The 24,404-nt window shown below is 37.9% G+C and overlaps 1 protein-coding gene across 6 annotated transcripts in view; it reads left to right on the top strand.

Moving 5' to 3' along the window:
• The window catches only part of rarab (retinoic acid receptor, alpha b), a 123,044-nt gene that overhangs the window by 11,490 nt on the left and 87,150 nt on the right, over positions 1 to 24,404 (top strand). For 5 of the 6 annotated variants that reach the window (XM_067382093.1, XM_067382097.1, XM_067382091.1 and 2 more), the window contains exon 2: positions 24,196 to 24,267. The exons of the other annotated variant lie outside the window; for it this stretch is intronic. The gene's annotated coding sequence lies outside the window, so the exon portion shown is untranslated. The remainder of the gene's footprint in view (positions 1 to 24,195; positions 24,268 to 24,404) is intronic. 6 annotated transcript variants of the gene reach the window in all.

Genomic DNA, 24,404 nt, shown 5'->3' with positions numbered 1-24,404 from the left:
TTTAAAATAACCTATAGGCTATATATTTCTCTATAATCCACTTTTAGCTTTTGTTTAGTAGTTCATTATAGTCATCACTTGATAAATAGAAAGTATCAATCACAGTACAAGTCTGAAATAAGTCCTCATGTTACCTATATTGCACAGATTTACAGCTCCAAGTGACTTTTTTTATTTACTAGCAGCTATATGGCTGTATGAGTGTTGATAATTGAAACTAATTTTGTTCATCCTGTACAAAAGCAGATTATAACAAGATTTTTAATACCTTTTTAATACCTGATGTCACGTATATCACGTGTTAACCTATAACATACAGAACCGATATATAGGCCGAAATATTTTATTATGAGGTAAACAAGGAAAGTTTGCCATGAAAACATTTTATTAGCACTTTGCATTATTCATATCTATCAATCCTGATGGAAAATGAAGAAGACAAGTGAATGAAGCGCTAATGTAACAGCTCTATTCAGATTGAAGAGCCAACAGGTGCCATCATGTAGCATTAGTTTTTAAACAATAACTTCATTTATTCTGTGTCTTAAGTACAATAAAACATTAGCCATTAGATCCTAACTAAAATTACTAAACAGATAATAAGATACGATTCTAGAGTTAGCACTTAATATTTCTGTAATCCAGGCAAATCATTCACAAAATCGTACACAAAGCAATGCACAAGCTCAGGCTTCGAGTGCAGCTTCTACGTCAATAAGATTTGCTCTATTTGTAAACCAATGAAATTGGATGCAGGCGGAGTGACACGTCGCCCCGCCCCATCATCCCGACTGCAGTCTGGAGTACTAGGAATATTAGGCACTCGGTCACGATTCGTTTTCATTATCTTTTTACCGTGAAAGTGAATGGGGACTGAGACTTTCATGCTGTCTAATATCTCTTTTTGTGTTCTTTTGAACAACTTGAGGGGGAGTAAATGAATTTAAATTTTGCATTGTACTATTCATTTAACGGCAATAGTACAAGGATGAAATGAGTCATGCTTCTGATGCATTGAAACTATTCAGCATATGGTGTAAGAAGCGAGGTGTTTTCGGTTAGTTCTGTTTTCGCAGTTAAATGGGAAGTTCTTCGACCATCTGTCTGCAATAGAAAGAGGAATGGGTACAGTATTTGCTTCCTCAAAGCAAGCACTGCTACATTCATGCCCATCATCTGCGGAGACATATGCCACAAAACCTGACATTTTGATTTTTCCGTTCATGAAAGCATTCTCGTGGTATCACCTCCTGTTGTGTTTGTCTCTAACCTTCCATCGGGGCTCTCTAATGTTCTCTGTTGTTCCAAAATAGCAGGGAGGGGAACACAAAGCTGACTGAATCGGGGTGCTATCCAATGCCGTCGTCACCTTGCCATTTTTTCAGAAATCTGCTTTTTCACACTGCTGGATATGACTAGTTGACACGCCTTTTTCCATTTCTATGTTTTACCTCCCTCTCTCTCTCTCCAGTGGATTGACTTTAGCATACTCTCTCATTAATCATTTCAAATTGTCTACAAAATTGTAAATGGATGAAACTGATGATTAGGTATTTTGGTCCCTGTCTTCAAAGGGTTAGTTCATTCGTTCTTCCTTGGAACACAAATGAAGATTGCTCATTCGTTTAAAGACACGTTAATCAACGTTTTTAAGCTACATACAGTATAGACTTTGTATAAATGATCCACAAGAATTAAGCGTCATCAGAAGAGAAGAGATGTCACTGAAAGAGAGGGGAAGTTATTTTGATTAAAGATTATGAAAAAAAATAAATAAATAACGACATGCACAGATAAATCATTTATATTACTACTACAATATTCCATCTAAATACAGTGACAGATACATACAGACAAACACATTTTGATGCTTACAATGAGAGAATGATTAAAAAAGCAATTAATATTGTCAGCCAGAGCAAGCAAACCTATAAAATTGATTGATCAAATGGAGTTGCAATTGCTCAGGCTTTTGTATTTGAGTTTTCTTTGTACAATATGCTGTTTCATTGTTAATATTACTCATTACTACAATTTTCTCATGTGCTCATTTTTCCATGTACACGCACTGAGTGTGAGTCACTCTGATACTGATCTTTTGACAGTCGCTGAAAAAGTGCAGCTGCAAATAAATTACTTTGACCTCCATAATTGTGAAGAAAATAAGGCGATCATATGACAAAAGAAGCAGAAATCTTTCCTTGATCCCATGTGAGTGAGATAAGTTCAAAACTTATGCAACATGTGAAAGTCTTTTTTTGTTTGTTTTTTTGCTGTAGTTTTTCTATACAGAATTCCTAGAAGTAGTTTCCCGCTTTCAGCCCTGAACACAGTGCTTTGGCATCTGTCCTCTTTCTGGCCACAATTTTTCATCTTCTTGGTGCTCATCGAGGAATCTCACACTGCTCAGATGCCTGGCAGAGCTGCTTCATTAGACTTGCTGCCTTTGTGGTCCAGTTCGTTACATTGTGGTGGAAATGGTGAGAATGGGATTTGTGACTAAAGTGGATTTTTACCAGGATTGCAGGGAATGTAAGGATGATGAAAATTGCTGACCTTTTTTGAAATGGGACATTTTCACCTCTCTTTTTTTATAGTCTGCCTGACTTGCACCGTCTGTTTGGTAAATAGACAACTTGTCTGCTAGCACCTCACCAATGTCTTTCTCTCTATTTATGGCCACATGTGTATTCTTTACATGTGTTTATTTGTTGGCATGGACTGTGACTAGATTCAGCATTTCTGCCTCGGCCCATGTTTCCATGACTATGATACTATTTTTCAGTTCTCTTTCAGATCATTTTTTAGTCATTTAGCAGACACATTTATTCAAATTGACTTGCAAATGAGGAACAAGTATTTTATCATACAACCAACAATATTCATAGTACTACTTTGCAACTTATGTTGCCAAAAAAAAGTTTTCTTATTGTCCAAGTATAAGTCTTCAGTTTTAACATGTTTCATAACTCTGGGAATGAATCATGATAACTAGTTGTTTTTCAATTGTTTATCTGTGGTGCTTTAATTAGTTAGTTAGCTATAGCTGTTAGACAGTTTGCACAGTAAAACCCTTAAATAAACACATGAAGATGAACGTCTTTCTCCCTTGCGTTGCATTGCGCCATAAATGTTGTTTTTTTAAAAGAAAAAATAATAGTTTCAAATTTTCAAATACACAACTCGAGACCCATTTCATTGTGCTTTATCCAGCTGTTGAACACAGAGTCTGCCTATCCATTTGTATATTTGAAAGAAACGGCCACCCAGGCTTTGCTCATATGTCTGCAATGTACTAAAACATCTCCAGACAAAGACAAGACATTGATGACTAAAACTTCAGATAGAGAAGCAGGAAGTAGGTGTGTTTATTTCCTGTCAGTCACGATTTCCTTTGTAAAACATTCTTTTTAGCTAGGCAACATATCTTTGTTTTGAACACAGTTGCCAGATGAGTGGCATCACAGGCTGCCTTAGGCAATGAAATCCGAGGACACGCACTGTTCTAATGACCGGAATGATTTCAGGAGAAACATGCGCTCATAGTCTGTGACATGCTCACTTTGTGTTTTTACTTGATATATACCAAACCTTGGCATTTATGACATATAATTGCGGTAGTTTTCCTTTTAGGCACGTAACTGATGTAGGAACGGCGAGTGTGCCGTTGCGGACGGGGAAGCGAGTGACTCTGTGCAGCGGAAGACAGATGGGTGAAGGTAAATTAAACAAGCTGCTCTGGCCTTCTCTCCTCACTTTGACAGTGTGCCAGCCACGGCGCCGGGTCTCTGTCATTATTTAACGGCCAGCGTTAATGGGCTCTGTCTGCCTGGCTGCCGGAAGAAACCGAGGGAGAGAGAAGACGAAAAAAAGTGGACAAGGTTTTGTACTTGACCATGCAGAGTGGGTGGATGAGACCAGAACCTTGCTCATTGTTTATTACCAGAACCTTTCTGCGCTAGTAGCTGGTGGTGTTTTAGGTTCTTCTCATGGACCTCTGTCACATAAAGTCATGGCAGCTTTGCCGCACCCATCGGTGGCGTATTTATCTCGGTCACCCATAAGCAGTTTTGGTGCAGGGAATGGAATAACATCTGGATTAGCTCTGCAAACCCCAATAGCTGGAAGAGGGAAAGTCATATCCACATCCAGTCCACAGTTAGATGGAACTTTTTTTTTCATTTGAAAGTGAGCATCACTATGCCCTACTTGATCTGAAACACTGAGATTTTGGGATTCTAATGGTGAAGGGCGTGTATGTGCAAATGTGTCATATCAAATAAGATTGAAAAAGTTTTGCATCTAATATGTGGTGTAAGGTATGTGTATATGGACAGCCCAGGTTGTAAAATTCAACATGTAGTCCTACTGATTTGCTAAAAGGCAGGTAAATGAGCACTGGTCATTTTAGGATTACCACTCAGGCTTCTGCTCGATCATTGTAACTAGCATCAGTGTGGGACAAGAAGATCTTGGAAAACTTGCATGATTTTGCATTCCTCACAGACACAGAGAACAGTGACATCCTAATCCGAACTAGATTTCCTTTTATTCACTGCAGCCCTGTAGTAATGGAGGGAGAGCTGAAGTAATGGATAAAATGAGATGAGATATGATATGATGAACCTGACAGGTCCAATAAATGGAAACGACTAATGTAAAGTGAACACACTTATGAATTGTTTATGTGTTTTTCTAAGTGCTCTGTCTGTCTGTGTGCATGACCGAATGAGGGTGAATTAAAAATTTCACGCTGGAGGTGGGCTATCCGTATACAATTACTCAAAGACCCACCACACTTAAAATTTGCTAAATGATTTCACAGCTAATATGTATTCCAGACCTCGAGAGCCGCAAACACATTTTCCTGGCTTACAATCCAATAGCTGAAAGAAAAATGAGAGAAAGGTGGTTAAGTAAGAAAAAAACTGTTTATATTTAGATGTTTCATGTATACTGGATGTTTTTTTTATTGGATTGTGTTTCTCTGCATGGAGACATTGTAACAGGGTCAATGACAAATAATAAAGATAAAGACAAGAAATTGTTTTTGGTTAGACTTTTTTTATTTATGTTGGTTTCATATGGTTTTGAAAAACTTTTACAACGTTTAAAAAAATAGATTTTAAAAATGTCATGCTGAAATCAAATAATCTACACCTTGATACATGAGTGTACACATTTAATCATTATTTTCAAATATGTTTTTAATACATATTTCTAGGTAAAACATTTCATTAGTAAAAAAAAAAAAAATCTTAAATATTAAGTTGCACTATGAAGCTTACAAGTTAAGTCATTATATGTATGAATTGCATTTTTAATGTATTATTTAAATAAATGAATAGACCACTGACCCATACAACAGACCTTTGATTTGCTACAACTTTGATTAAAGAAATCTTAGGCACAAAGACACTCATATGATAGTAAATATGCTTGAGAAAATGCAATTTATAGTTGTGTTAGGAAATGTTAGTGTTGTCGTATTAGTCCACAACACAAACCGGCTGTGTGGCCTGTATGCGATCAGAGGTGGAAAAAGGTGGAAAATCTGTTGGGACATGTCAGACAGAGCCACTGATCTTTTGGAGGTGCACGACAGTGGGCCTCTTCACATCTCCCCCGTGAGTCTTTGAACCACCTCGCGGCGTGACACAACAGTTCAAAGGCTCCTCTCCTTGCTCAATGCACTCGTAAAAACCCAGATAGCGTGTGTAAATCTGAAGCAGAAGTGTCGCTGCGCTGGTTCCCTCACTCTTGATTTATAGCCCCCATTGCACCATGGACACTAGTTCTCTAAGTTGTAACCCAGTCATGCCAGACTGCCCCCATAATGGCAAGCATGTAAAAATGCTTTTAGCTTTGTTAATCCTTTGCATTCCTCTATCGCAGGTCTTCAAACTACATAGGGGCTTGTTTTCTGCTGCTAGAAATCACCAAACCTCAGATATCCATGAGTTGTGAGGTACAAGAATATAGTTTACCTAGACAACATGTCACATGTTCACTTAGCAAAATAAAAAGAAAACTCATGATCAGGCTGCAGTTTCACAGGTTTTGTTAATATGATGACTAAAAGGTGATTTTTGTAGTGAACAGTTTACAAAACAGGGGTTTTCACAGCGATGGTTCTTCTATGGTATTTTGAATTCCTCAGAGAACCTTTTTTGTCAGTGTTTGGATCAATTTAATAATCTAAAGAATCTTTTCCCATTACAAGGAACCTTTAGTGCAGCAGTGGAAAGGTTCATCATGGAACCATAGATGCCAACAAAGAACGATTATATTTAAGAGTGTATGCAAGTGGAAACTAAATTTAACCAATGTTCTGAAGTCTATGTTGTGATTGGCAGAGGTATATAAGCATGTGGTTAGTTGAATTAAAACGGGTCCGTAAAGAGATGTGTGCAGATCCATTTTCCATAAGCTCAGTCTGATTTGTGGCATCAAGTCTATATCTGAAAGTGTGTTTAATTAAATAAATATATATGTTTTATCTTGTTTAAATTTGACTCTCTTGCTATATCCCCGTGGAGCATTTCAAAAGACATTTTTGATCACTGTTGTGTTTTGTTGCCTACTTTGGTGATCTCAGATCATAAAGATGAGCCCAGCTGATCTGTGCCATTACTAGTCCTGTGAGGCTGTTACGTTTAGTTAGCAGGACTTGATAAACCTCTTCAAATAACCCTAGACTCTCCAGACAATCGATTCAGCTCTGTATGATCCTTTTAAAAGGGATGAGTATGTTTGATCTGAGGGGTCGATGTCCTCACGAGGGCGAGACTTAACAGGTGGCTGAGCAAGTGGCTGGTCTGACGGACGCATCCTATGATGTGATCTATGATTCCTCTATTCTCCCCTACACTAGTGTGGCCTCAGACACGCCGCAGACCTTGAAAAGAGAGGCCATTTGGTGGATTATCATGACAATGGAGCAGACCTTCCTAATGGGGGTGAGAATGGAGCCCAGATGAGCTAGGAGAGTAATTCTCCTGTCTAGGCTGTTTCTGTGCGCTCAAGGTTGTGATCATTATGTCCTGTATTCTGGTCTTGATGTCTTGGAAACTTTGAATAAAGCAAAAGGAAGTTCTTTACTTGATTGTGTGCTGTAAGGACATCATCATGGTTAAAAAAGTAATGGTTATTCGCTGTTCAGTTATGCTGGAGCTAATAGATTCGGTGAAGAAAACACTGTGATGTTGATCAATGAAGCGAAGGTTGAACTAGAATATTTCAGTCCACAGTTTAAAGACAACAGCTGCTTTGAAGGAACGTTCCTGGTTCACTACAAGTTAAGCTCTGTTGACAACATCTGTGGCTTGCTGTCGTTTACCACAGAAAATAACTTGGACTCATCCCTTAGTTTGTACACTTACAATGGAAATCTATGGGGAAATATATTCCATTTAAAATGGTGCAGCTATTTTTTTTTTTTTTTAAAGCACTTTGCTGGATTATTTTTATTTATTTAATTATTTTATTTGCCTCCACTTAAATAACCCTTTGGTAGCTGTATGCATCAAGCAACTTGTAAAGGGATAGCTGGCTTTATGTGGTCATGACAGGAGTAAAAAAAAATTGGTTAATTTTGCATAAACAATTCCAGTTTCACAGACAAAGTTTACGCTAGTCCTAGACTAAAATGCATGTTTGAGCTGTTTTAACTAAAAAGGAACTTGCACTGACCTTTCTTAAAATATGTCAGTGCCATTGTTTTATATTTTATATATTTTTAAAAGCTGCTTAAATGTCCTAATTAATCTAAGGTCTAGTCCTGGCTTAATCTAAGCCTGGCCATAATGTTTGTGGCTATGCTTTCAAATCTGTGTGCATTACTGCATTGTACCCATATTTCCATTATAAGTTTGTTTCTCTGAACATAATTTTTATTTGTCTTTACAAACTGAGGGAAAAGTCAAAATTATTTTTGGTAGTCAATTTGGTAGGTTTGCTTTTACTGAACCATTAAAATTTTAGTAGTAATGCAAAACAATTTATATTCAAAATGTTAATAATCACAACCTCCTTGTTTGGAAATTTCCCTATATGAAGAATGCAGTTTGAAGTGTAGCCACTTACATTCAGGAAGACTGGCCATTATAGACTTACCATAAGTTTCCAAACATTGTAAAAAAAAAAAAAAAAAAAAAAAATTACTCAAAGGAACAGATTTCCCTTGTGAGTGGGGTTTGGATGGGATCCTCACGTGAGGTTTGCTGATACCAGAGACACAGGATATCCTGTAGAGCAGGGTCTGGAATAGGAAGTGCTGCCACGCCACTGGCACCAGTGTAGGAAGCGGCTCTGAGGAGACGCCTGGGATCTTGGCAACCATTTTAGAGGTGTTAAGTGCGCCAATGGCTTCTGTTTTAACAGGGACTTCCCCTATTTGGGGACAGTGAGTCGCCTTTCCTCTGGATGATCCTTTCCTCACATTTCATATTATGAGTGTGTGTGCTTATGTGTGAGTGATTTGATTCACTTTTAAATTAATTTCACCCATAGTCTTGTTTTATCCAGCACATTTATTTATAGGTTGATTTGTATCAGTAGTGTGTGTTCATTATTATCATGATTAGATGATTTTTGTATGTGTTGTATGTGGCTTCTTAAGGCCCCGATATACTCACGGCAAAGTTTTTTTATTCTTCATTTAGGGGTAAAAAGAAGTTATAGATATACTATAAGATATAAGATATACTGTTATTGAACATCTGATGCCACCCACACTGCTGAGAGTGGCGTTTAGATGAATATGTTAAATATGTGATAAATGTTTTCTTCTCAGTATAGGGTCATAGGGGACGAGTAAGGTTTTTAAAAGTGTCAAAAAACCTAATGGAAATATAATTAATTTTGAAGTTTTATTTAGTGTTAACAATGAGATTGTGGTTTTTATAATCAATTAACACTGCTTTTGTGCTTTTTTTTTTTCAAGATTTGTCACCAAAAAAATTATTCGGTTTAACCAAGCTTTCGGTTTTACAGAATTACACTTTTGGTTATAACGAATTATAATATTTTCAAACAATGCCTACAGGCTGATATCTAGCTAGCAAAAGTACAATCAAACATTTAATATTTAGTACAAGTTTATAAAACATTACAACATTTTCCATCTTTTATAGCAGTTGTACCGAATGACCTGATGTTTCGGGACATGCGTATGAGCAAAGGGAAACATGAATTTTTCAAATAGTAAAGAGAGAGTTTGTAACTTTGCTTCACAACCATGTGGTCGATTGCAGGTGTCTGAATGATGTCACATCCTGTCACATGATATTGAAAGCATGACTTGATCCAAAATGGTCCCTTTATATCGGTTACTCCGAAAGACAAGTAAGACAAGTAGACAATGAAATTCTTTTTTTCCTGACATTCTTTCTCACAACAAAGCAACGACTTATGCACATAATTTTAATACCATTTTGTTCTATGTTGATATATGATGTTATAAAATCATGCCAGAATAAAAAATATATACATTTATTACATTTTAAGATATTTTAACACAAATGAAATGACTGTATTGGCCTTTGGATGGTTAAAATGAATGACCTTTTGAATCTTTTAAATACCTTTTTATATTTAGCAAAATATAATTATAACTTTTTGGATTCAATAACAGAGATCTAGTTGTACTACTACTTAAGGCCTTTGAAAACAGAAAAAAAAAAAGACCCGTCCCGTCATTGACCCATCAAAATTAACACAACAAAAATGAGAACAGAAAGCATAAGGAAAGCATCTGATGATTACAACATGGGTATGTTAGCACAAGCTCTGCAAACTGGCACTCCAGTAAAGTCGCTTCACATTTATTTATATGCCATTTTATTCAATAGATTGCTTAAAATCAAGCTGCTTTACAGTATCAAACATGGAAAAACAGTGTCAGTGCCTCATTTCATCAGAAGCACAGCTTCATTTTCTACTACAAAGCAGCTCTCCAGTGTGTTTGTGTTTTCACCCATGGCCATAACTACACTGTATCTATTTTTGCCTCTTGGCAAACAGAGGAGTTGAATTAATTAATATCTTGATGGGGATGTCAGCTCTGCAGTAAGTCCACCATTAATTCAAAGACCCTGCTAAAAATTCCTGAATTCACAATTTGTTTGTCTCGCTTGCGACCTTGAGTAAGAATTTTATCGCCATCTGCTCCTTAGTCATCCTTGCCCCGTGTGCTTTGACCCCTCTCGCTTGTGCTTGATCAGTCAGGACATGTGCTTATGCAGTTAAGAATGTACCAATATTATAATTCTGGCTGATAATTATTTGCGAGTTAAGACCGCTAACTGATAAATGGCTCATTTAAATTCGGCTAATTTCTGTATCACAACATGATGATGTAAAGTTTCGATATAGTGGATATTCATTGTGATATCTGTTAAAGATGATATTTAATAGTGTTATTAAAGTGTTAGACACCCAATACTGATAAATTAGCACTTAGTAGTATATACTCATATGATTAATGCCAATCTTTATATGCAGTCAAGGCACTTCTAAAACTGACATTGACTGTCATGAACAAAGTGAATTCCAGTACCGTTACAGTACAAGGGCTCCCTCCTTTTGCAGAAAGCGTTCTCACCACAGCATGGAAAATCCTTCACTCTTCCCTGTAGTTTGGAGGGCCCTAATTTGGCTGCTTACCTTGGCACTCCGAGTCTAATGAAGTAAGCCTGGCTTGGAGTGTGTGGTCTGCAAAAGCACCTGTGTGTGTGTTCGGGCGTTTGTGTGTGTGTTTGCATGTTTAGTATGTAAGGGATTGCTCTGTTGTCTTTTTACGCATGCACATTGTCTCCGCTCATCTGTATTGTCGGCTGGGTTTAGTGTGTGTTTGACTGCGTGTTTTTGAGTGTATAGCTGAATGATTTAGGAGGGTGTGTTAGAAAGAGGGAGTGAGTAAGTGAGTGAGTGCGGGGTGGAGGAGAGCGAAATATGTGTGGTCTGGATTGGCTTGTGAGTCTCAGTCTAGTAAAATAAACACTCTAGTCTTCTAGCCCAAGAGATTATGCTACATTTTTGATAGCCACAAAAAACCCAGCTGGAAGGGCTGCATCATTTCCTCGACCTCATTCTGGCATGATATTATGAGTGTGTGTCAGTGTGAGTGTGTGTTGATGTACTCTTTCTGTATTGTTGAGAACAGAATCTCCTAGAGCTGCATGGTGATGATGAACCAAACCAATGTGTCAATAATTTGTATACAGAAATCGAACAAAGAAACTATTATTTATTATCACCGAAGCCGTCAATCACCTCAGTTCAACACTGATTTCTGCACAAGTATTTACATCGTACACCTTGTTGACTGTAATGACAGCATTTTCAACCAACAAAGTGAAGTTGAGCGCCATATAGAGTGTCTGCTGGAATAAGTCATAAAACCTGGAAACGAGGTAGCATTTTTCAACTTCATGGTTCCATCATCCCAAAGTCAATGGGATTTTTTTGGAGTAAATTCCTAAAATAAGACCTGTGGTTAAGACAAGCTTGGGATGTCATTCCCCTGGTTTCACAGACAAAGTGCTTGTGTGTTCTTATGTGCTGGTATTATAAACCTCTCTGATTGGCCGTTACAATCACATGTTCAACTTGAATGTGTGTGATTGGCAACAGTGCTCAATGCTAAACTATACACATACAGTTTAAATAGAAACATTTGATGGAAGGGGAGTTGAACCACTGTAATCGACACTGTTAACTGCAGCAGCCTTAATCACAATTTCTTTTTCTCCATTAATTGTGCAGCTCAAAAATCTCCTTTTTTTTTGCCACACAATGGTCTGCCCGTTTGTATTCAATAAAAAGCTAAGAGAGTGTTGATTTGCCACTAAGTCTTGTTTGTGTTTTGTGTACTGTGTTTGATGAACAAATGGCTCCTTTTCTGTGGATTTTGTGCTGTTGTAAGCCCATCAATTGTTCCCCAGTAATTCAGTTTGACACGTCTGCTCCACGCCTGCCAAATACCTGTATTCCCTACCCTTCTTCTCCATGTTTTTAATGTGTGATTGAAGACAGATGTGGCTCAACATCTGTATGGCGCTGACAGTACCTCTGTGTTTCTACAGCTGATATATCGGTGAATCTGCCAGTGTTGAATGTCTCACAGTGAAATTTACTTCCCAACATTCACGTTCCGACCTGCAGCTGTACACTTTGTACCTGTGGACATCTCATGATCCTCTTGCCAGATCCTGTTGTTAGAAGTCACCCAGGGTTATTTGAGAAAAGAAATGTGTTTCTGCACAGGCTCCTGTTGGGATGATCAAAGGGATCTCCCTCTTCTTTGCAGCCAATGTTAATCATGTTTAAACTCTTTTTTTCATGATCACCGCAGTGTTAGCAAAGCCATACAATGACCTTTGTTCATGGTTTATTGGGTCAGGGTCCATCTAAAGCTGTCCTCGAATCATTGGTTCAGATTGTGCAAGAACACACAGGATTCAAAATCCCAGTGGAAACACTTAGAGAATCAGAAGAACGTCTCAGGGCTTTTGTGTGTGTGTGTGTGTGTGTTGTTTTTATGCCCTGTGGAAATGTCTATTATGAATAATAGTATTTTTATTTGGACAAGTAATAAGCATAAAGATGAAACACATTTCAGAAATTAAAATGCAGGGAAAGTAGAAATAAATCAAGTTGAAGAACAAATCAGACTGCCATATCAGCAAAAAGATTTTTAAAGTAGAAACTTTGAGAAAACAACAAGTGTGCTTGATGAACCTCTGTTATTGCCAGTCACATAGAGAGGCCCTAGACAAAACTAAACTGCATTTAAAGAAAAAAAAAAAGAAAAAGTTCATTGTTTCCTCACCTTCATGTTGTTCCAAATTCGTATTCTGTTAATCTACAGTATCTGTGGAACACAATAGGAGAATTTTTAAGAATCTTTGCACAGCTCTTTTTCATATAACAACAGTGACCTTCGGCTGTCAAGCACAATAAAAAGCACCATAAAAGCAGTCCATATGACTCGTGCGCTGTATTCCACGTCTGTTTGATTACTTTGTGAGAACAGAATGAAATTTAAGCCATTATTTACTCTCAAATCAAATCATTCATGCACATCATTATGCGGCTCTCAAGACAAATATACCGTTTATGATGCAGGTTATACATTAACCCCATCAAACATAATTCATTCTTGTGTGTTTTGTTACCAAGTGTCATGGTGCGAAATCTGCACCATATTTAATTTGATAGCTGCATAATGATTTGCATGAATGATTTGATTTGAGAGTGAAAAATGGCTTTCATCCAGGTTATATATTTTCAGAAGACTTGCAATACAGTGCACAATACAAATGGACTATGTTGCTTTTATAATGGCTACTTTTTGTCCTTTTAGCAGCTTGACAGTCCTTGGTCACTATGAAATATTTCTGGATGGAATACAGATTTTGCATTCAGGTTTCAATGATGAGGTGCAGGGTGAATTTTCATTTTTGAGTGAGCTGTTCTCTGTGAACTATCCTCCACAAAGAGCCCTTGCGCTGGTGTTCTTGTCATCTCAACGATCTTTAGGGCTTTAAGACATTCTTATCAATAAAGACCTGGACTTTAACATTTAGACTCTGACTGAGTACTTACAAACAAATGAACAATGCTCCTGTCAACATCACAGAGGCTGATCTACAATCTGGGAAATCTGGTTCCCTGAGCAGGGCAATAGTCTCCCTTTTTTTTAATCCAGCTCTAATCCTCACCTTCGCATAATGATAGTGGAAGTCTGAGAGAAGGATTGATGTTACTATAGGGGGACAGAAAGGAGGGGGAAAACTGACGAAGGCCTCTCTATTTATGCTCGGGCCCGGAGGGGGGAAGTTTCAATTTTTCATGGCACAGCTTACTGCCCCACTTTCCAGAGTTTAAAAAAAATACAGCTCTGTCTAAAACGATGAGATTAGTTACGCCTCAATCTTCAGTGCTCAGGTTTTCTACACATTAACAGAGCTCCTAAAATGAAACACAATCTTGCTGTGATTAGCTATTGCAGTGGAAAGGTTTATGAGCTCTGATGTGTCATAGATCCTCGATAGAGCCAATAGCACTATTCAGAAGGGATTAGATTTCCAAACAACGTTTGAGGTGATTTCATGTAGCCTACTGATTCAGATGGCATTGGAAAAATGAGAATTAGCCTAGTAGTTTTTAATAAGATAGGACCTATTGTGTCCTATTCCCTGGATGTGGCCGTTAGGGATGGTCATGTGATCTAGATTCTTTTGCTATAAAATAAATCAGACATATATGTGATATAATCTGATATATAAGGGAAGAAATGAATGAATACCTGACACTGCTACTATGGCTGCTGAAGAGTTTGTATGTGTCTATGCTTATATTTACACAAAATAGGAATGCAAGTTTTAGCCACTTGGAAAACTGTGACACTTATTCTGTCAAAAGACATTCTATAGATTTTGAAAATGTATTATTTTTTTTTATGTGCTACCCCAAAATTTGCAGAAAAACACGTGTTAATCTCCTTATTAATTTTTATGTCACACAGAATGACAGCAGAACGTAAGTGACCTATACAAACTGTTACCAGGGCTGCACAACGATTAATCACGATTAATCGTTTGCAAAATAAAAGTCTGTGTTTACGTAATATATGTGTGTGTTAAAAAATTATATTTATTTATAAAATATCTATATATGTAATATAAAATATATATATGTATATTTATCCATGTATATATTTCTTAAATTAATGTATACATGTATGTGCATGTATTTATATATACATAATACATATTAATATATACATAATTATTATACACAGAACACACACATATATTACGTAAACACAGACTTTTATTTTGCAACCGATTAATCACGATTAATCGTTGTGCAGCCCTATTACCCATAAAGTTGGCAAAAGGTCAAAGTACATAATGAAGAAGCACCAAGCAGCTGTACCTAGAATTTTTTAAAAAACAGTTGGTAATTTACTTCATAACTTTTGCAGATGTTGTTTGAGGAAAACGGACATGCTCAGATTTGGTATTTGTGTTACACAAATTTCCCTGACCTCAGGGAAAAAACTTGTCCTCTTCAAATAGAGCTAGTGATTCAAACATTTATTTTGTTAACATAAATGCATATAAACAAAATTAGTAATTTTTACACTAAATGAAGAAAAAAATGATGTAAGATTTAAAGGGTTAGTTCACCCAAAAATTTAAAATGTGTCATTAATTACTCACCCTCATGTCGTTCCAAACCCATAAGACCTTCATTCATCTTCAGAACACAAATTAAGATATTTTTAATGAAATCTGAGAGATTTCTGTTCCTCCATTCATGGTCTGTGCAACTTCAACTTTGATCGTAAAACTAATCCATATGAATCGTTTAGTTCAGTTTAGTCCAAATTTTCTGAAGAGACTCGATCACTTTTTATGATGAACAGATTTAATTTAGGCTTTTATTCACTATAAACGTTCATCAGTGCACACATCAGAGATCCTAAACAGAAGCTAAAGCATGCTTGCTTGACGTATGAGAACCAGTGAGATTCATTCTTGTGTGTTACGCAGCATGTTTGTGCTTCCGCAAGAACCAAAGAGGTTTGTCCTCGAGCATCATTCAGGTTCAGTTGAGCTTCAGTTTATGTTCGCTGATCAGTGTTTATATGTTAATAAATTCATCTTATAAAGTGATCGTGTCTCTTCAGAAAATTTTGACTTAATTTTGGGTGGAATTAACCGTTTAAGTAAATTAATTGTTACTATGGATTCTCTCAATTTCGCCTGCAGCACCAGGTTGTTTACCATCTTTTCTAAGATGTGGTTTCTTCACCCGTTCAGAGACACACGAAACAAAGTACTGCAGTGCATCTCAGAAATGCAGTCTAGTACTCAAGCGTACACACAGTACCACGCTTCCTCAGAGCTCAGTCTCCAGAGGCTATTTCTGGGCAGAGAATCGATCTGCATGTAGTGGAGTCTGGGTAGCTGGTCGATAGCAGCCTATTAAAGAGATGTACCTGCTCAGGCTGGAGTGCCACTATGTGCGGTCACTGGCTTGAGCCGCACATCTTCTGGTATGTAGAAGAGTGTGTATGTGTGTGTGTCTGTGTCTTTTGTGATTTGTGCTTAGTAGGAATTCAATACAGCTACTTACACCATTGTCAATTTATTATAGACCACTGAGGCACCTTTACTGATTTGTATGGACAGACTTTCACACAATTAAACAAACTGAATTTAGAGTATATCTTAGTTGTTGTTTTTTCTGTTTGGAGCATACATACTCTGTTTGACTGTGTGAATTTGACCGTCAGGTAATCCTAGCGCTCTGAAGGTGGATTGTTTAAGTTTGAGGTGTGGCTTGAGTAAAGTGATGTTTTTGATGGAATGCAAAAGGTGTGTTGATCTGAGCTGCTTAGACACCACCCAAACTGAGGACATTATTGAAGGATGTTCAACATGGATGATCATTTTATGGACAGTCACAAAAACATTCTTCAAAATGTCTTCTTTCATGTTCCACAGAAGAAAGAATTGCATGCAGGTTTGGAATGACATAATGATGAGTAAATGATGACAGCATTTTCATTTTTCGGTGAACTATCCCTTTAAAGCTCTGCTCAGAATATTGATTTTATAATATACAGACTCAGTGATCCATACACACTAACGGTACACCTTCATTTGATCTTTCCAAGTCTGAAGACAACTAACTGCTGCATGATGTTCCATAGCAGACAATGAAAAGATAAGCTCTCATTTATCGATAAACCAGCTTTCTCAAATATGCAACAATCATCCAAAAAGGAGGGCGGTTTGATATTATCAGTATTCAGAGCATTTACAACACACTTCCTGATTTCAAAACAGATGTATACATTCACACATGCATTGTGTTACGAAACATGTAGCTTGACTTTTTTGTACACTTGCAGACTTTCCGATATCCTGACATGCTTTCTCATTATGTAGGACTGTATTGTATTGGTCAGCACCACTCCCTCCCCTCTTTACCGAAACACCTCGCCTGACCTGATCCTTTAAAAGCAACTATTCAATCTTACGCCTCATTTCCAAATCCGCCTCCCTTCCTAATACATCTTACCGCTGGAGTAAGGGTTCAGACAAAAGCCTGACACAGGCCTATCCTGCATCAGCTTCTGAACCCACGGGGGAAACATGTGTCCGCGGCACACACTTCAGCAAGTACGGCTGTGTCTCAGGCTCAGGGGACTCAAGGACAGTTTGATTTTTATCACTCGATTCCCATCAATCCTCAGCTCCCAAGGACGGAGTGTTCTGAGTGCAGGGGCTTCCCTCCAGGGATCGCCTGTTCCCGTGATTCATCCCCTCTCTCCTCTCATCTGGGCTAAAGCCAGCGCCATGTCGTGTTTAGTCACCCTCTTCGTCCCTGTTGGCCTGGCTGCTGTTACTCACGGATTATTTTAGGCTACAGTTCTGGCTACCGTGGGAGGTGTGGTTTGGCCTTTACACACAGATGACATAGGTGATGCTCCATGTCTTCAGACCTGTCTGCCGACTGGTGTGGAAATGTGGATATTTGTGTATCTGGATTGTTTTTCTTGCTCTCTGTCTGTTTAGGTGGTTTTGTAATAATTTCTACAACTGTAAGTCGGTCATTCGTTGGAAAAACAGTTTGGCTCCTTAGTACTTTCAAGTCATTTTTGTTTAAGCACTCCGACCAGCCCACGTAGCAACACTGACTCAACCAATTGCGTGTGTTTGGGGCGGGGCTATCCGTTTGACTTGACCAATGACAGACAACGATATTGTTCAGGAAATCTGTTTATAAAGATTAGCTATTTTGCAGTTCTTGTCAGTGATGCTAGTGACCGAATTAAACACATTTTAAAGGTGAAGGTATATTTTTTTTTCAATGGCAAACTACTTTCCTTTTGTCCCAGTTTGTCCAAAGTCAACTTCAAGTAATTCTATGTAAAAATTGAGGCTCTTTAGCACTTTCAAAACATTGCGGTTTGTTTGAGCTGCCCGAATTATCAGCTTCAGGCGCAACCAACCAGACTGTTTGATTGTTGATGGGTGTAAAAAGAGATCTTATAAAGATTATAAATTATAAAACTTAATGTTTTAGTAATGAGCAACCCAACGGACTTTCTTTTATTGTTTTATTTTTTTCTTGTTATAGTGTTGATAATGAATAGATTGAGGAATACTAAGAAGGTTGATGTCTAACTTATGAATGCATCCCAGGGCTATAAAGACCTGAGGGGGGCGTTTAAGGATTAAATATCTTTTGCGTAGAAGGTGGATTGTATCAAAATTGCTTTGTCCTGTTGTGTGACACTTCCTCAAGATTTAAATTTGTGCTGAGGCTAAATGCTTAAGCGGTCGTGTGTAGACCATTTGGATAATTATAATACTTAATATGGATCTGCAGCTCCTCCTTACAGTTAAAAAAACTATAACCTTTTCTTTGAGTCATCAACTGTTCGTTTACTCTTAACTCTTTACCTGCCATTGAAGGAATTTTCCGGCAAGCCATGTTTTACACTAGGGGGCGCTATTATGCATCTTCTAAAAGAGTACAGAATCTCCGGATCAAAACACAGGTGAAAAAGCAGCAGAAACAAGCGATGGAAGTATTGCTTATGCACATTAATATATTTTTTGATATGTTGTATATTATGAGGCATAACCAAAATGGCTGTCGAGTGCACTGACTTGCTTTAAAAGGAAGCTTGGCAAAATGAGTGTTTGGAAATCTGTTAATAAGCTTTTTCTTTTTCTTTCTCATATTAATTCCATTTGTTGGTACAGAAAATTACACCCATTTTAAGGTGAGGGAATTGCCTGGATGAAAGATCTCTAGACATTGTGTTTGGTGGCTGTTTTTCCATTATGCTATATAGATTGGTCAATTTCTCCCTCCTGTGTGTCATTTGGTGAAGGAGCCCATCTGCTTGGGATTTTTAGATTGCCATTTTGGACAGGTGTTGACATAAAGAATACACACAACCGAAAGTCACCCTGTTGAAAGATATACATGCTTACTCATGTGACAAGTCTTCTACATATCTGTTTATATCTCTTTATTTCTGTGTTAATCTCTGTCTCTCTTTTTCCACCGCCCTCCTTTATTCCTTATGCATACAGAAATACACTTTTTCACCCCAAGACCTCCCAGTTTATCTCAATCGGACCCCCACTATAGAAGATTGTTTTGCAGAGTTCACTGGGTAGAGGTGCTTCATCTTGTGTCACTAGAGGGTGGTCCTATTTAGATAGGCCAGGTTGAGGGGGGATAAGGGTGACCTTTAGCCTTTACAGGGTCATCATCCATTAGGAAGTGACGGGTGGATGTCAGTGGTCATCCTGCTATGACAATTTGTCTTCTAGAATAATTTTTGTTTCTGTCTGTAATCCACTCCCCCAAAAAAACAAATATGTGATGCCCCTATTTCTTACCCTTTACTCCACACTCTTTCAGATTGAAGTCTACAAATCTCTTTTGTTCTTTACCCTGCTCTCTCTCTCTCTCTCTCTCTCTCTCTCTCTCTCTCTCTCTCTCTCTCAGCAGACAACTAATAAATTCCTAAGTGTCTGGCAACATTTGGCATATTTGCTTTAAAAGATAGTTTTCTCTCAGTTTTATCAGAAATTGTGCCAGTGCTTCTAAAAAGACTCGGGTCAGTCAGGGAAACTGTGGTCTCATGATTCCAATTCCTCTTAATCGATTCAGCTCTGTGGCCTTGTGTAATAATTTATGTAATGGCAGGTGTTGTTTTAAACTGCATAGCTGCATATCAGTTTATTCCTGGAAAGCAATTTCTGTTCAACAACGCTGTCATCATGTAATCCTAAAATCACTGGAGATGCGATTAAAGACAGCATTGACTAGAAAGCAGATTATCTATGGTTAAAAATAAACCCAATCACAAGAATGACATACTGTATACATAATATGGTAATGAAACTCACAAGGCTGTCAAGAACAGTTTGACCTCAAAAAAAAAAAAAAAAAAGAGAGAAAAAAAAGAGAAATTATCTTTTAAATGATAAGAGAGTAAAGCCTATTGTTTTTTTGTTGTTTTTTTTTTTTTTTTTTTTTTGTGTATGACATTGTTTTATTTAAAAAAAAAAAATTAAGCAATTTTCACTTCAATTTTCAGTCATTTCCAGATTAATAATAATAAAACATATGCAGTGAGGTCCAAAAATCTGAGACCACTAATACAAATATTATTTAATATTTTAATTCTATTTAATATATATATATATATAAAAAAAATTTTTTTTAAATGTATAATATTTACTCATCGTGCTAATATTTGTTGTGTTAGTGTCTGTAATTTATGGCAGTTATAACCCAGATGTCTATTCCAAGGTGACTTGCCAGCTTTTTCTTGATAGAGATGCCGAAAGCCTGGAACAGCTCCTGTCTACAGGAGACAGTTTGCTTTGAATATAACAGAAATAGAAGGAATCTGGTGTTGGGAACACTGTGTTTCATTGCGTTATTGCTGTCACCTCTTTAAAATGTCATGCACTTTGTACACGTAGCACCATCTGAAGGTCGGGATGGGTGATGAGACCACTGTTGATAGCAGAGCACTTGGACAGAACAGGTGACCTGCTGACAAAGCTTGGCCATCTTTGTCAGACTGAGTAGATGGCACATGTGGCCTCAGCGCTGCGTGAAGTGACATTTCATTGTCCCTGGGCAAACTGCTCTTGAAGGTGCATCACCGGCACCTTGTTTCAGAGTTTGAGGTGAAAAGAAATGGACGGGTAACTTTGAACTAATCAGATTCTTGTGGATTTATGATATCAGATTTAGTAGACATACATAGTGCTTGATGATTTGTGCTGTTTTTCTTTTTATTCGTTTCAAAAAGCCTTTCTCTAGCTTGAACCGTAAAGCATGTTGCTAGCAATGCCAAGATCATGGGTTTGATTCCCAAATGCATTAATGTAAGTATGTATACACTTTATATTAAAATATATACTCATTTTCTGTCCAATTACAGTGATGTGAAAAAATGCTTGGCCCCTTCCTGATTTTTTTTATTTTTTTGCATGTTTGTCACACTTTAATGTTTCAGATCATCAAACAAATTTAAATATGACTCAAAGATAACAGAAGTAAACACAACATGCAGTTTTTAAATGAAGGTTTTTATTATGAAAGTGCTTGCCCCCCGCTGTTAAAACATAACTTAACTGTGGTTTATCATACACCTGAGTTCAGTTTCTCTAGCCACACCCAGGCCTGATTACTGCCACACCTGTTCGCAATCAAGAAATCACTTAAATAGGACCTGCCTGAAAAAGTGAAGTAGACCAAAAGATCCTCAAAAGCTACACGTCATGTTGAGATCCAAAGAAATTCAGGAACAAATGAGAAAGAAAGTAATTGAGATCTATCAGTCTGGAAAAGGTTATGAAGCCATTTCTAAAGCTTTGGGACTCCAGCAAACCATTGTATATAACAGTGAGAGCCATTATCCACAAATGGCGAAAACATGTAAAAGTGGTGAACCTTCCCAGGAGTGGCTGGCCGACCAAAATTACCCCAAGAGCTCAGCGACGACTCATCCAAGAGGTCACAAAAGACCCCACAACAACATCCAAAGAACTGTAGGCCTCACTTGCCTCACTAAAGGTCAGTATTCATGACTTCACCATAAGAAAGAGACTGGGCAAAAATGGCCTGCATGGCAGAAAACCGCTGCAGAGCAAAAAGAACATAAAGACTTGTCTCAGTTTTGCCAGAAAACATCTTGATGATCCCAAAGACTTTTGGGAAAATACTCTGTGAACTGACGAGACAAAAGTTGAACTTTTTGGAAGGTGTGTGTCCTATTACATCTGGCGTAAAAGTAACACAGCATTTCAGAAAAAGTTCGTCATACCAACAGTAAAATATGGTGGTGGTAGTGTGATGGTCTGGGGCTGGAAGACTTGCTGTGATAAATGGAACCATGAATTCTGCTGTCTACCAAAAATCCTGTCCGGCCATCTGTTTGTGACCTCAAGCTGAAGTGAACTTGGGTTCTGCAGCAGGACAATGATCCAAAACACACCACCAACTCCACCTCTGAATGGCTGAAGAAAAACAAAATGAAGAGAATAAACCTTAAGAAAAACCAGGCTCAGTCGGGGGGCCAGTTCTCCTCTGGCCAACAAACGAACAGTGCGTGATTATCATTCATGCAGCATTAAGGCAGGAACACAGCAAGCCGACGGTCGGCCGTCGGGCAGTTTTTCTTCATCGGCCGACTAAGTTTTCTCAGTGGTTCCGCACCATCGGCTAAAGTTGGTCCTCGTCTGCCTTTTTTCGGCCGATTCGAAATGTTGCATCGCCGTTGGAACTCGTCGGTCTGTCGGGTCATCTGATCATTCTGATTGGCTGTTCAGCTACTGCCGCCAACTGGTTCGGAAAAGAATTTCATCTCACGCAGGCGCAGAACTGACGTGCTACTTGGCCGTCGGCTGTTTAGCGTCAGTTTGCTGTGTCAGGCCAACTTTGGACACAGACGCTGTCGACGTGAGCCAACCCCACAGTCTGCTTTCATCGCCACTAGTTCGTTGGCGTTGGCTTGGTGTGTTCTGGCCTTTACAGGTCATAAATCAGATTGGATCATAACATTCAAACTATTTAATCCAGCTCCAGATCGGATTCATCACACTGGTATGGAGATGGGTTTATTGAGGATCTGTGCCACTGGCTGTCGTGTCGATGAGGCCTTCACAGGGGATGATCTAGTTGACACAATCTCTGCTGACACTTCAGGGATGTTTTGCTCGTGTTTAGGCACATATCCTCCATCTGAAATGAAGAAAAATATCCATATTTTAAAATATCCACACTTTATAAGCAATAATACTCGCCGGAACTCAATGCTCTCATGAACGTTCTTCATAATCACTGCCTTCTCGTTGCCGGAAGCCAGTGATTATGAATGTTCACGAGACCATCGAGTTCCAGCGGAAGGGTGACCTCTGACCCGATGGATGACGTAGGCGTAGCTTAAAATTGGGTGACAATAGACACCTCTTGCGAAAACCACGTAACTCTCATGAATGTGCGTATATATATCTTTTTTTAACTTCAAGTTTGCTTGAGTAAGAGAGTAAATCTTTTATAACATTCAGTGTAGTAAGGATGGAGTGTAAAGACATTACTTCAGCTGACAGAAACCCATAAATGTAATCACTCACTTGCTCACTCTAAAAAGTACACTTAGTACTTGTGGTGTTTTCAGGATAGGTAAGGACATTCTCACTGGCCCACACACACGCACACACTACCTTTTCTTCAGTGTCACATTTTTCTTACTAAGCGTTCAAACACAATAAGCATGAGCACATGATGAGACAGGAAATGTCAGAGAAAGAAAAATCACGCTCTTCCATCTCTTGTACTTCTTCTGTCTCCTCCTTCTATATATCTGATATGTAGCTGCAATCCCCCTGATGAGTTTGACCTCTAAAACAAGCTTCAGCAATCCATGAATCAAGACCTTCAAACTGTCTGAAACACATGAGTCTTTGTTGTCACCTCGTTTATAAATCACAAAGCCTGTCACCAGATGACAAGAGGTTCTTTTAAGTGACTTCACTAGAATATTCTTTGACAGGAGCAAGAACCTTTTGAAGTCCATGAATGAATTATTTATTAATGCATCTGATGTTTTACAAGTATGCTATAGATTAACACTAAGGGTGGGAGAAAAGCAAAAGGTGTTTTTTTTTTCCTAAATATTTTACATGATTATAGTGTATTTGATATTGTCAAGCCAACAAGTTTAAGTTTTAGTAAAATTGTTTTACATTATTATTTTTTAAAAGGAAGTTTTGCAACAATTCATAGCAAATATGTAAAAAAAAAAAAAAATACAATAAGTAAAAACTCACAACATATAACAGTCTTGAATAACTTTACAGGCTTTACAGTACTGTAACATCATGACCCATATTGTATAGATTTGTTAGTTTTGATTTTATGTGGCAATATTTTTATGTTTGCCATTCTTATATGTCATATGCTACTTCCCTTTTCACTCTGTCTCTTCCTTTAAGAATAAAAAAAGAAACATCTTTGTCAGTTTCAGTTAGTGTGAATGACTGCTGGGCAAGAGAGTATATATATCCTCATCTCATATCTGTACTAAACCTGCCCTAAACCTCTAAATCTCATTCTCTTTTTCTCTTTCAGGTGTTTCTCTCTGGCGTGGTGCTGTTCCTGTGACTGTCTGATGAGATTTAAGATGGAAAAATCCAGCAGCAGGTAACTCTACTCAGTCATTAAAGCTGTTTTATTTGGCCCCTTCTTAAAGAATTCAACAGCAGGAGAAATGGAGAATAAATGAGGTAGGCGTCAAAAAAAGAACAGAGAAAATGGATGCATGTCATATTTTATTTCTG

Source organism: Chanodichthys erythropterus, chromosome 3 (genome assembly GCF_024489055.1).
Source record: "Chanodichthys erythropterus isolate Z2021 chromosome 3, ASM2448905v1, whole genome shotgun sequence".
NCBI lineage: Eukaryota > Metazoa > Chordata > Actinopteri > Cypriniformes > Xenocyprididae > Chanodichthys > Chanodichthys erythropterus.
Note: the sequence above shows the minus strand (reverse complement) of the source record. Positions and strands in the feature narration are given on the sequence as shown.